This window comes from Canis aureus, chromosome 3 (genome assembly GCF_053574225.1).
Source record: "Canis aureus isolate CA01 chromosome 3, VMU_Caureus_v.1.0, whole genome shotgun sequence".
In the NCBI taxonomy this organism is placed as follows: Eukaryota; Metazoa; Chordata; class Mammalia; order Carnivora; family Canidae; genus Canis; species Canis aureus.
In genome coordinates, this window is record NC_135613.1 from 10119640 (window position 1) to 10133620 (window position 13981).

The 13981-nt window shown below is 41.2% G+C and overlaps 1 protein-coding gene and 1 long non-coding RNA gene across 28 annotated transcripts in view; one reads left to right on the forward strand and one right to left on the reverse strand.

The window, feature by feature from the left end:
• The window catches only part of ZFHX3 (zinc finger homeobox 3), a 527663-nt gene that overhangs the window by 109790 nt on the left and 403892 nt on the right, over positions 1-13981 (forward strand). For all 27 annotated transcript variants that reach the window (XR_013374931.1, XM_077888804.1, XM_077888884.1 and 24 more), the window contains one exon: positions 9170-9261. The gene's annotated coding sequence lies outside the window, so the exon portion shown is untranslated. The remainder of the gene's footprint in view (positions 1-9169; positions 9262-13981) is intronic.
• LOC144308518 (uncharacterized) lies at positions 26-13299 on the reverse strand. The gene is made up of 2 exons (XR_013374998.1): positions 13208-13299; positions 26-3402 (listed from the first exon to the last, which is right to left on the reverse strand). It is a non-coding gene; the product is annotated as an uncharacterized LOC144308518 (long non-coding RNA).

The window sequence follows — 13981 nt, forward strand, 5'->3', positions numbered from 1 at the left end:
ATCATTTCATAAAGCTAATTAGATCTTTAAAATTTACTTGGCTGAATGTTTATTATTTAACAAGATAAATACAGATCTGAGCCTGGTTAGTAATCACCAGGGACTACTTTGTATGCCCAAATTCTACTTCTCCCAAACCTCAGCTTTGAAGCCTGGCTGCCCATCACAGTTTGGGGTGATCATGTTGAAGCCATGTGTCTCCTGATTAAACCGGATAACCCCCCAAGACCCTGGACCCCTGGACTGCAGTGGACATTCCCCAACTGCAGATAGAAGCAATGGGTATTCCACAAGAAACCGAAGGGAAAGATGGTTAATTAAAGTGCTTGCTTGATGCAATTGAAAATGGATCAGAGCTCACTTCTTCTTGCCTTGCTCGATTCCCAGTCAAGTTCCTCTGCCTTAGATAGTTTTTTCCCCCACTCAACTACACCACACTCCCACAAAAATGTGACCAAGCCACAAATCATGTTTTTGCTTTTTCATTACCAAGCACTCAACTGCAGGGCTATCCTGGAGGTGTACTGGCATTAGGCTTAGGATACCTGAGTTCACATCTCTTTTCTGGGTCTCAAAAACCCAGCAGTCATGGCCAAATCCCTTATGCGCTTAGAGTCTGTCTTTGCATCTGTAAAATGGGGACACAATGATGAATATTTCTCCTTCACAAAAGCCTTGTGAAAATTCTAGGTAATAACAACACCTCTCATGGTGGCTAGCACCTCATAGCTTTTCAGGTATTTCTTGAATTGCAATGGGGAAAGTGTAGATATTATCTTGTATTTAAGTTTGCTTCAAAAAGGGAACTATATAGGGGCACCTGGGTGGCTCAGTAGTTTAAGCGTCTGACTCTTGATTTCGGCTCAGGTCAGAATCTCAGGATCACGAGATAGAGCCCCACATGGGACTCTGCTTAAGATTCTCTTCCTCTTCCCCTCCCCCTGCTCTTTCTCTCTTTCTCTCTCTCTCTCTCTCTTTCTGTCTGTGTATCTGTCTCTCTCTCAAAAATAAATAAATCTTTTTTTAAAAGGAAGCTGAGGGATCCCTGGGTGGCACAGCGGTTTAGCGCCTGCCTTTGGCCCAGGGCGCGATCCTGGAGACCCGGAATCGAATCCCACTTCAGGCTCCCGGTGCATGGAGCCTGCTTCTCCCTCTGCCTGTGTCTCTGCCTCTCTCTCTCTCACTGTGTGCCTATCATAAATAAATAAAATAAAATAATTTAAAAAAATAAAAGGGAGCTGAATAGTCATTCTTGAAAGTGTGTAGTAGTTCATGCCCCCAACCCCAACAAACAGCAGAATTTGTAATGCTAGGCTTATAGAAACACTGGCACCCAGAAAGGAATCCAGCCTGAGCTGCCTACTGGATGCTGCTGGCAACAGGCAAACAAGCTTTGCTGTGAGTGTTGTTTTGCTTGTAGCACCTAAAGGTTACATTTGCATTTGTAATCACTGCCCTGTCACGTTTTTGATAAATTGAAGAGCAGCCAGTTCTCTTGAAAAACTTGAGTCCCCTCACAGTAAAGAGTAGGAGGTTTGTTCTCCAAACTGACTGCCCCAACTGCCACGTTTCCTCCATTCTCCATTAGCAGTTGAGAGAGTGGTCAGGTTTGGGAAATTCCTGCTGAAGATAAAGTAGCTCATGTGACGCCCACACCCGGAGGCTGTTTACATTTATATTACTGTCCTTGGGAAATCTTGTTTTTCCCTTTGGGGACATTTGTGCTTTGGCCAGCAGACCTCAACTCCCATGAGGACTAGAAGCTGAACCACTTTCTGATGTCTCTTGTCAGATCACTGCAACCATTTTTATACAAATGCCCAGAAACTTCCATTTAAAGTGGAAGATCTCCATGTGGGACAGAAAACCAACCAGGGAAATTCCAAAAGGGCCGATAAGGTCATGAACCAGAGTTTCCAGGGTGACAACACAGAGATTTCCTCGTTCCTCCTTTGAAGCACCTTTCAAAAGTACCAAATACCCCACAGGCTGATGGGAGTGGTCAAAACCACTTTCCTCCAACCTGAGTGATCAAAGCATCTCAGTTCAGTCCAAGAGTCCTGTGAAGAAACTTGCCATTCACACAAAACCAATGTGCAATTCAAGAATGATGGAGTTCTGAACGCTGTGTCCAGCACCAAGTGAGAAGCCAGGGAATGACTCCAGTGAGAAGGAACAGCCTCCATTGTGACCCCAGCCCACTCTCCGCTGGGCCTCTCCTCCCCTCATGATTTCTGGGTCCCCAGCTGACTCCACTCTTGTCTCCTGAGCCCGTTTTTCCTTTGCCTTGTGCACCTGGCCTCCTGGTAATGGAGGAGCCAGAACTTCCTAAGACTGTGATGAGAAGAATCTTGGGACTTTAATCAGGAGCCTAGTATCTTTACAACTGTATGAGAGCAGTTAGAAAGAAAGTCTTAAAAGGGAAAAATGAAAAAAAAAAAAAAAAGCCTGAACTCCGAGGGATGGGGAGTGGGTGTAGGCTACAGGTATGAAATTTAATGGGAACCGGAAACCCTTAATTGATTTCTAGAAATGGAAATGAGCACCTTGAAAGAACAGGGGTGGGAGTGGGTGTTGTTAATGAAAGCCAAGTAAAAGGGAAATGAGGGAGGAAAGGGAGATGATAAATGAAAATTTGGGATCATATGACTCAAGGAAATCATTCCCTGGCTTTCATTTTCATAGGATGTTCTCCTCTGTTTGCACAGCACCTCCCAGGCAGTGCCCATGAAGCCCCCTCCCTTTTATTCCTACAGGAATAATCTAACAACATATTTGCATTCCAGTCTAGAGTCTGTGAAAGAAGAGGTGGGATAGGAGGGCTCTCCAGCCAGCAGTTTCCTGGGTCCTGTGCCAATCCCTCTTGCTGTTGTTCAGCTCAAGTTCCGTGGGATGGCTGGGCTGGCTGGACAGCTAGGGTAGCTCTGCTGGTCTGGACCAACTCGATTGATTTTTGTGGTCTGCTGGTGGCTTGGCTGGAGTTGGATGATCTAGGGAGGGGGCATTTCACTCACGTGTCTGGCACTTGGCCAGCTGGTTGTTGGTCTAAGAGGACCTCCACTGGGACTTCTTGTCTGCACTCTATGCGGTCTCTCATCCTCCCACAGGCTAACCTAAGCCTTATCCTAGAGCAGCAGTGTCCAAGAGAGTGAGAGCAGAAGCTGCAAGACCCTTTGAGGCGGAGGCTCAGATCTCACACAACCTCAATTCTGCTATATTTGAAGAGTGGGGAAATAGATTTATCCCTTTGATGGGAGGAGCTACAAGGTGTGTAGTCATTTACAGTGTAACACAGCTGGCAATCCCACCACTGATGTTCTAGGGTTGTATCTACTTTCGTTGACTATGCCATGTTGGACCACCACTTTTTCTCCTTGAGTCCCATCTTTATCTCTTCATCACCTGGAAAATAAGAGACATGAATTAGATTATCTTTGAGGGCCCTTCTAGCTCTAAAATTTCATGATGATAAGAATTAAAACTTAACAAGTATTGGGGAAGATGTAGAGAAATTGGAAAATTTGTACATTGTTGATAGGAAGGTAATATGTTACAGCCCCTGTGGAAAACAGTAGAGGGGTGGGTGCCTGGCTGGCTCAGGCAGTAGAGCATGTGACTCTCGATCTCAGGGTTATGACTTCAAGTCCCACACTGGGGACAGAGATTACTTAAAAATAAAATCTTAAAAAAAAAAAAGAGAGAGAGAGAGAGAGAAAGAAAGAAAAGAGTGATGTTTCTCAAAAAAATTAAAAATAGACTTCCAGGATCCCTGGGTGGCGCAGCGGTTTAGCGTCTGCCTTTGGCCCAGGGCGCGATCCTGGAGACCCGGGATCGAATCCCACGTCAGGTTCCCGGTGCATGGAGCCTGCTTCTCCCTCTGCCTATGTCTCTGTCTCTCTCTCTCTCTGTATCTATCATAAATAAATAAAAATTTAAAAAAAAATAGACTTCCATATGATCTAGCAATCCTACTTCTGGATATTTATTGAAAAGAATTGAAATCAGGATCCTAAAAATATATTAGCACTCCCATATTCATTGCAACACTAATCACAATAGTCAAGATGTAGAAACAACCTAAATGTACTTTTATGGATGAATAGATAAAGAAAATGTGGTTTCTACACACAATGGAGCATTATTCAGCCTTAAAAAGAAATTCTGCAATAATTTCAAATGCAGCAACATGGATAAATGTAGAAGTCATGATGCTAAGTGAAATAAGCCAGTCACAAAAGGATAAATACTGCATGATTCCACTTACATGAGGTGTCTGAAATAGTTAAATTCATGGTAGCAGAGAATGTAATGGTTAGTTGCTATGAGGACTTACAAATCAGTAGGTGTAAAGTTTCACTCATACAAGATGAATAAGTTCTGGAGATCCATTGTACATACAAGGTTGTAGCTATAGTTAACAATACTGTATTTATTGTACTCTTAAAATTTTGTTAAGAGCATGGATCACATATGAAATGTTCTTACCATAATAAAATTAAGATAAAAACAAATTATAGCTTATATCTATCAAGTGATTACCATGTGTCAGCATGGTTTTAAGTGCTTCACAGGTAATAACTCATGACCTGTAATCCTCACAGCTATCCTAGGAGCCCCACTTTACAGGATAGGAAACTGAGGCACAAACCGGTTAAATAACTTGCCCTGTCACAGAGCTAGAGTGGCAGAACCAGAATATGAACACAGTTCCCTGACTCCGAAACCTGTGGTCTTAACTGCTAGGTTGTGTGGCCTGCCTAAAGCATCACCATTCTTACCTGAAGCATTGAATAACAACAATGCATTAAAGATGATCTACTTAAGGACTGCTCCTTAATGAGCTCCTGTGCTTTTAAAGGTTCTTTTCCTGAAACTCAAGTATAAAACATAATTTTCCTCTCAACTTCCTTCTCTTATAACTTTATCCATCCTTCTGCCCATTTTTTCATTCAACAGATAGTTCTCAAATTCACATATATATGAGAATGTGTCATGACTGGCAGTCATATTAGCTTGACACTTTGTGTCTTCACTCTTGCTTCAATTTCCTTTCCTCTGGCTTCTGGGTTGATGATATTATAACCATATAACAGATGGAGAAGTTAAATCATAAAAGTATCATAAGACTGTTTATATTTATACTAAGAGATACTTATCCAATTGTAGTTATGCTTTTAGCTCACCTGTTGTCCCAGAAAACAGATTTCCTCTTTTGATATTTGAGTTCGTAATACTTTATATTAAAATAATACTTCATTTTATGTTTTATAGTATTTTTTAAATATTTTACTTAATGAATAAATGAGAGACACAGAGAGAGTGGCAGAGACACAGGCAGAGGGAGAAGCAGGCTCCATGGAGGGAGCCCGATGTGGGACTCCATCCTGGGTTTCCAGGATCACGCTCTGGGCCGAAGGTGGTGCTAAAACCACCCAGGCTGCCCTGTTTTATAGTATTTTTTAAGGCTTCATATGATTCCAAATTTAAATGGTACAAGAAAGTTTATGATGAAAGCTTTCTTCCCTCTGTTGTACCCAAATGGCCCAAATCTTCTACCCGTAGTCAATATTTTTGGGGTTTTGTAAGCTTTTCCAGTGCTATTTTATGCATTTATCAGCAAGCATATACACATATATATGTGTATATGTTTTCCCCTTTTAGCACAAACTGGTACATAGTTTACCAGTAACAAACTGGATACATAGTTCTATAAATTGATTTTTTTAATGTAACAGTCTACTTTGGAAATAATTTCTCAATCTTTTATGGATGCATAGTATTCAATTACATGGACCTAAATTATTTAACCCTCTTGATGAACCTTCAGGTTGTATCTAGCCCTTTGCTATTCTATATAATGCTGCAATTAATTATTTCTACATAAATCTTGTTTAAATGTATAGGTATATCTGTTGCAGAAACTTCTGAAGGAGAAACCACTAAGTTAAAAGTTAGGTCACCCATTATAAAGAACACACCTAGCACTTGTATCTTGGTTTCTAAATACCATTCTCCCCTCAAAAAAACCAAGGCTCCTTAGAAAATGGTCAGTTCCAGAACAGGAGCTGGGCAGGCATGAGATGAACCTGGGGCATCTTAACAGTGCCAGAAAGTAAGGAAGTGCTAAAGAATAATGGAGGGTATATCAAAAGGACACAGAAGTCAGCTTGAATGAGTGTTCACTGACCAGGCGTGAAGCAATTTGGTCATGATAACTAAGGACAGTAACCCAATCTGAGTCTGACCTGATATAAATAGAATATCACCATAGTCACAAAATATCTCCCCAAAATACTAACTTACAAAGGAAAAAGCAGTAACTTGGCAGATGCCACCATAACCAAGTGATCAAAATAACATGGCCCGTAGTGGGACAAAGTGACATCAAGTGTGTACTGCCTGAGAACACAACATGACTTCCAAAAATGCATACTTTCCATCTAATTATGAGGAAACATCAGACAAGCCAAAAGTAAGGGATATTCTACAAAATAACTAAACAATACTCTTCAAAACCTCCAGCAAGACAAAAAAAGACTGAAAAATTCGTCCCTGTTAAATGGGACTAAAGAGACAGGACAACTAAGTATAACACATGACTCTGGATTGGATCTTGGAAGAGGAAGAAAATACTTTCTTTTATGAAGGACATTTACTGGGGAGTGGATTAAATTTGAATAAGATATGTGGGTTATATAATAGTATTTTGTTGATGCTAATTTCTTAGTTTTTTATAACTTTTCAATGGTTAATAATGCAATGTCTTTGTAGAAAATTTTCAGAGGTAAAATCATTTTGGAAAGATAATATATGTGTGTGTACATTTATGATGCTTATAGATACAGATACATACAAATGAAAGAGAGAAGGAGGAGGGAAGAGAAGGAGAAATTGAGAATTATAATGCAAATATTATAAAACACTAACGTTTTGGCAATTTGGGTCACACTAAGAATTCTTTTCACTATATTTGTGAGTTTTCTGTAATTGTGAGATTTTTTAAGTTAAAAGAAATACATGTGCATTTGAAATTTTGATAGATTTTGTCAAACTGCCTGCTATAGAAGCTGCAAAGACTCTCTCCCCCCACCAGCCATGCAGGAAAGTGGCACTTGATATTTACAAAATATACTCACGCACTACGCCAGAAGAATTTATTACTACTCATACGAATACGCAAAGGTATTTTCTCCATTTTACATAACTGAAGCTTCCAGCAGTGTAGACAGTAAGAGGAGTGGTTAAGAACACAAGGTTTTGAAATAATAATTATATGCTATTTCGCCCTAATCAGGCTGGCAAACATAAAGTTTGAAAATACTGAGCATTGGCAGGGATGTAAAGAAATGAAAACTCTTACAGTCTGTTGGAGGGAGTGTAATTTAGTGCAATCATTGTGTGGAGTGATTTGGCAATATTTAATACAGTTGAAGATGTGCACAGCCTGCAACCCAGCGATCCCATTTTGAGATGTGTGTCCTAGAGAAACTCTTACACACATGCAGCTGTATTCCCAGCCATGCAACTGAGGATAGTAAAAATGGGAGACAAACTAAATGCCCACCAAGAGGGGAATGGTTGAACATATTGTGGCCTGTTCCATACAATACTGTAATTAAAATAAAAGTATTAGTGAAATAGTTTCAGCATAGAAGAAAACTCTAAATATAAGGTTAAGTAAAGAAAGCAAATTGCAGAAGCAAGTGTCCCCTTTCTATGCATTCTGGAGTGCTATATATGGTTTGTGAACATACATACACATGGAAGGTGTATAAAATCTTTCCCAGGGAATTTATAGTACCAGCTTCAATAGAATGGTTATTTAGGTAAGGAAGTGAGAGGAACAGAATGAAAGGGGGAGATTCATCTGTATCTGTAGCACTTTATTGCCAAAAAAAAAGATACAAAGTAAATATGACAAAAATATTAACATTTGTTAAATTCAGAGTACTAAGTACGTAGGTATTCTTAGATTATTCTCTTTGCTTTTTATAATGTTTAAAATATAGCAAAAGAAAAAAGTGGGGAACAGTGAACATGTGCCTTCATGTCAAAAATCCTGGGTTCAAATCTCCAACACTTACCAATTGTATACATAGGGTGTTTTCCTGGCATCTGTGGACTTCAATTTCACCCTGTATAAAATGTGTGTAGTATTGCTTACTTTGAAATGCTGGTTTCAAGACTGAATGTGATGTATATAAAGCTCTACCACGACACGCTAATAGGTGCTCAAAACTAGTAGGTATTACTATATCCAGTAATTCTCAACAAGGGACAATTTTGCCTCCCCCACAGGGGACATTTGGCCGTGGCAATGTCTAGACACATGTCTGATTGCCACAACTAGGAATCACTCATGGCATTCTAATAAGTAGAGGCCAGAGACGATGCTAAACATCTTGTGATGCGCAGGATAGTTCTCCTCACAGCAAAGAATTATTTGGCTCCACATCTCAGTAGTGTCAGGATTCAGAAATTCTGCTCTTTCAAAGTGGTCCAGAATTTGAACTGGACCTCTTGATTCCCAGTTGCCGCTACAACACATGATGCTATAAGAACACAGACTTTCTATTAAATGACTTACATAACTGGTGATGGGTATTCACCCTCATTCTAACCAATCAGCTTCCGAATGGGTAAAATACACTACAGAGCAGAACAACTGCCTGGCATAATAAAAATCTTCATAAATATTGAATGAATGAATGAATGAATGAATGAACAAGTCAGTGAATAGTGCAGCCTCTTAAATTGTGAAGATCTAATCACTATCCTTGGCATAACTTCTCTGTCCATTCATTTAAAATGAGGAGTCTACTCAGTTTTCAGTTTAATATATAAAGAGAAGAACAAGTGAATGAGAAGTTCTCAGAGCCTGGTCAGAGGGGTCTTCTATGAACTATGAAGAGGGGTCTAACTATGAACTAACCTTCCAGCGGCCCTTGTCAAGGCACATCTGGAATTTGCTAAAACGAAGAACCCTTCAGCTTCAATTTGCCATGGCCACACAAAGTAAAATGAGAAATTAACCTAAAGATGAAGAGTATAATTGACATTTAAATCTGATTTGGTTCTAGCATAGCTTATGAAGAGTGCTTATTATTTTAATGCAGCATCAGGAATAAATACAATTTCTTGCAATTGTTTGCTCTTTGTTTTATCTCAGGCACTGATTTGGGGGAACCTGGACATTGTGGTTGTTCAAAGGACAACTATGAATCCCTTCTATCATCTTCTTCACTATGGATTTTAGAGAGGGTAAGTACCATTTCTTTCTGAATGTTTGCTTTGACAATACTGAAGATCTCACCAATTACCTCAAAGGGTATAAAACTTTTAAAAACAACTCAGCCATATTCTAATTTCTACTTATGTGTGTATGTATCCAACTGGACTCGTGGTTTGGTTTCCACAAACCATACGGTATAGTAAATGCAAAAGGCACAGTAACTAGATTTTGCTTCTAGTCTTGACTTTCCACCTTTAACTGGCTGAGTGACTTTGAGAAGGTTACCTAAGCCCTCAATTTCTTCATCTGCCAAATGAAAGGTTTGGGTTGGATTATTTAGAAAGTATTTCTCTCAACTTCTTAATGTCACACCCTCAGGAAGATTGAAAGGCAATGATTTAAAGCAGTGACTTTCAAAATATAATGGGCAGTACATCTGCTTCTATCACTGGAGTGCTTGCTAAACATGGGCATTTCTCGAGTTCCATGCCATACCTACCAAGTCAGAATCTCTGAAGGCTAAATAGCAGAAATCTGCCTTTTTGAAAGACTCCTCAGATAAACTGAATGCACAGTGACATTTGAGAACCACTGTCTTAACCACTTAAGCGTCCTTCTGTTTACATGTCATTTAGTTCTGTGGGATGTGATGAGCTAGGTCTGGGCCAGGCAGCAACTGGCTGGAATCACTTGTATTCATAGAAGAATTAACAAGGTCGGCATTGATGGCTGTTTTACCTTTTGTTTCTTGGCTCTGTACTTTCCCCTTTGGCTCAGTCCTCTCCTCAACACTACTTTGGCCAGATCTAGGTGTCTTACATGGGCTCCTTGGATCTCCTCCCCTTGGCTGCAGTTGAATGAGAGTAAAATCCTTTTGGAAATTACCATTAAAGGATGGCATCTCCTCTAGACTCTATTCAAAATGTGATTCTGTTTGTGTGTGTCACTCCCAGAGATGTCTGGAGTTATTGCCTCCTCATCTTACAATGGCTTTGCCATCAGTCTTTTGCTATGGAGGGTTGGGCTTTGCTCCCAAGGATGTCATCACTATGAGATAACTAAGGGGATGTGGACAAAGATTAATCATGTTTGTGTGGAACCAAGATGGCAGACTTCTAGAGAGAAGGGGCTTTGCCCTGAGATCCCAAATCAGACAGCACCAGACCATGCTCAGAGCTCTGGACTGAGAGTCAGAAAAGCATTCAACTGCGCTATAATCTGGTTCAGTGGCCAGTACAGCATCCTTGGCATTTCAGGCTTTCTAGGTTGTGTGCCTAAACCCTCAAGGAGTCATAGGCAGCCCTGAAGAGACTTATATCTTAAAGGAAAGCTAAAGCCTGGCTTTGAAATAAAACAAGGTCTCCCAGTGCTGCCTGCAGAGACTTCCTATGAGGACTAGTATACTTGCTCAGTGGGGTGACTGTTGTTCTTCTCCAGAGCTTTACCAGATACTATTTTCTGGCATCAAATAAAGGGAAGTGGAGCTTTAAGAACATAGTGCTGCTGCTGTCTGCTGTGGGTCAGGCATAAAACTCTTCTCCCAAATCACGCAAGACATTGGATGTGATATGTCAGGTAAAGAACTAACAAGTGCCCCTTCATGAGAGAACCACTTGCCCATAAAGAGCGTTCCAGATGACACCCACTGCTGGCTGGGGATGGATGTGGGCTTTATTTGATTTGGGATTGATTTATTTGTTTGCTTTGCTTCTAGAACAGCATAACTTGGATTTAATGTCTCAAATACTGAATCCAATATTTCTAGGTTCACTGACTTGTTATTATTTAGCATTTATGAAGTATATGTCAATGCACTTGGTGCTTTACAATGACTCATAAAAAGGCATGATCCTGGTTGTTGAGCATACGGTTGCTATCAGTTGAATTACTGCCTAGGTGAAAATGATCACAGGACAGATCTGGATATCCTTTGCCCAGAAAACAACTATATATCTGGGTTCCTCACTGCATCCTAATCCAAACAGAGGAAGGGTAGCTGCTGCTACCATTTTGTTAGCAGTATCTTGATACAGTGGAGGCATCATCATATAGTTCCTGACACTAAGGAAAAGCTTAGCAAATGTGGATGGATGGATGGATGGATGGGGGGGGGGGCTCTCTCTTCAGTGGATATATGTCATTTCCTATTTGTCCCTCCACCTAATGGCTTTATTTATGCATTTACAAACCTTGTGGTTATAGACCTGGTTGACTTGGAAGGGAACTGTCACTTAAGTGGCCTTTTGCATTGGAGATGAAATCAATATATCTATGATGTGGACAGAAACATAATGAGAAACAGATTACCCCAAATCATATGAACTTGTTAACAATATTATATCAATATCAATTTCTTGGTTTTAATTATATAAGATGTTACCACTGGAGAAAGCAGGGTGAAGGGTTTGGGGGAAATCTCTATACTATTTTTGCATCCTCCTGTGAGTCTGAACATCATCTACACGTCTTTGTAGCTACCTCTTTGCCTATATCTTCCATTCACTAGGCCTTCCACTAATAATAGCAGCCCAAGTATGTCCATTCAGGACTTCCAAAAAAGCAGAAGCTAAAATAGATTTAGACATGTGAGAGATTTATTGGGAAAAATGCCTGGGAAGCATAAAGTGAGAGGGAGTCAGGCAGGAAGAATCTTCAAACTGCCAGGCAGTTCTAATACCTGTAAAAGGAGAGAGGGAGGAGGGATTGGGGAGGAAGAGCCTCAGACTGCAGAGAAAGGTCAGAGGAAAAATTCACCCAAGCCGATGAGGAGTCCCTGAGCAAGCTTAACTCTGAGAGGAGTCCCACATGGGGGAAGGGGGTACCTCCACTAAGGTTAGTCCTCACTGGAGCAGCCCGGAAGCAGCCTGGGACACATATTGGGTAAATCCAAAGGTGCAAACACTTCAGGAGACTGTCGGTCAGCTATGCTTCCAGAGCAGGTTACCTTAAAGGGAGAGCTGAGCCTCCAAGGCCATCATACCAGGCAATGTTTTTCTCTCAGTCCTCTGGCTGTTCTATCCAGTCCTTAGTGACCTTGACCCCTTGTCCCTCAGTTGGACACATACTCTAACTCCCAAACCAGAGTGAACTCCACCATCTGCTGCTTCTATGTATCTGCCTCCTGCCCACACATAGTTTTTAAAAAGTCATACAGTGAGCCAGTTGATCCACCATATGTGTCATCCAACATCAGGTAGCCCTCATTCCCTCCCCCCAGTATCTTTCACCGTCCTCCTCCTGTTGACTCTATGTCACACTTCTCACTGTGTTGATTGCAACCCTGCTGCACTTGGATGGAGTACACATGCGGCCCACACTGTGGCTGTTTGCTGGATGGCCTACCCCCATGCACTCCCTAAGTGCTCCTCTCACCATCTCCACATCTATAGATTTCTTCATCCTTTTCTCCTTTCTTTAAGTGTTGAAGGAAGAAAGGCCCTTCTCCCCCAACACTTCATCTTGTACTGTGCCTTCCATGACCTTTCACCTTATCTCTCACCTCCTTCCTCTCCAGATGTTCTCTGCCTTTGGCTTCTAGGCCATGTTGCTCTCATCTCTCTTCCTCTGTCTGACTTCATCCTTTCTGACTCCTAATTGCCTCTAAATGTAAATGTCCCCCACCCCCAGGACTCTGTCTCTATCACTCTATATCTGACTCTACATTCTTCGCTATTTCCATGACTTTGACTCTCCATGTTCTGCAGAAGCTCTAGACCCCCCTCTAGCTTCCCTCTCAAACTCCTGTTTCCCAACAGTATTCTGAAGCATCTTGCCAGAGCTTCAAATGCCCTCCCACATGCTCTTCTCCTCCCAGCCTTCCTGTTTCTCCTCGTGAGACCCCATTCTGTCACTCACCCGGATTGGTTTCTTGTAGTCATCTTAACCCTTGACATCCATCCCTCTGGCCTTCCTCCACAGAGCCTCTCCCAGCCTCTACATGCCCATGGTCACTGCCCTCCTTCCAGCCCTCACTACCTGTCCTTCAGGTTCCTGTAGACATCTCCAAAGTGGCCTTTCCACTTGAGTCTTCCTCCTTCCAGGCCATAATAGTCACTGTTTCATTTTCCTAAAAGCATAGTTTTCATTATATTCCTTTTGTGCTGAAAAACCTTTGATGGCTTTACATTGTGTATTCCACTCCTTCCTGCCTGGTAGCTAAAAATAATCTCCTCCCAACTAAACTGCCATATTTTTTTCTGAATGCCTTTCTTTTAGCGCTTATTATTAACTGATTACTAACAGGCTAATTCTCCCAGTTCTGTGCCCCACCCCTCACCGATCTCCAAAGAAATAAAGATGTGTGTGTGTGTGTGTGTGTGTGTGTGTGTGTGGTCTTATTCCTAACCTATTTCTGTATGTTTTTACCTGGAGCAACCAGCTTCCTAGAAAGGACACAGGAGTAAAGCATTCTGTTGGGTTCTACTCTTAAATAATGTAGTGACTAGGAGCAAAGCTCTGGGATCCACTTGCCTGGGTTCAAATCCTATAATCTTTGTACATATAATTTCCCTCTGAGTCTTGAGTTTCTTCATCTATAAAATAGGCTAATAACTATGTAGTGCCATAGGATTATTACGATGACTACCTAAAGTAATGCACGTTAACAGCCTTAGAACCATGCTTGGCACCTAACGGCGCTCAGTGTTAGCTATTGTTATTACCATCATCATTATTGTTTTATCACGCTTGCAGCATGACATTATCCACAGCTTAATTAGTCACTGTTTGGCACAAGAGACTAACTTGGGA